Genomic DNA, 316 nt, shown 5'->3' with positions numbered 1-316 from the left:
AATAATAATAAAAATTTTAATTGAACTGTATGTGAAAAATATTTTCACAATCGAGAGGGCTTAGCACACACATAAGATTTCGTACTAATGAAAAAGCATTCGAATTTGAGGGAGCATCTATTCTGATTTCACTAGAGAAATTATTCTAATGAAAGACCATATAATTGTACACTCTATCAAAAGAAAGTTTTGGGCCTAGAAAATCTTAGAAAACATTCAAAAATCACACTAACGAGAAACCCTTAGCCTCTGTCCAATTTGTTAAAACGAAAAATTTGCGCCTAGGAAAAGTTAAAAGACACAAGAATTCACACTA

This window comes from Typopeltis vanoorti, chromosome 19, assembly GCF_054136105.1.
Source record: "Typopeltis vanoorti isolate ZY-2024b chromosome 19, IOZ_Tvanoo_1.0, whole genome shotgun sequence".
Taxonomy (NCBI): domain Eukaryota; kingdom Metazoa; phylum Arthropoda; class Arachnida; order Uropygi; family Thelyphonidae; genus Typopeltis; species Typopeltis vanoorti.
The sequence above is the reverse complement of the archived record's forward strand: the minus strand, read 5'-3'. Positions refer to the sequence as shown.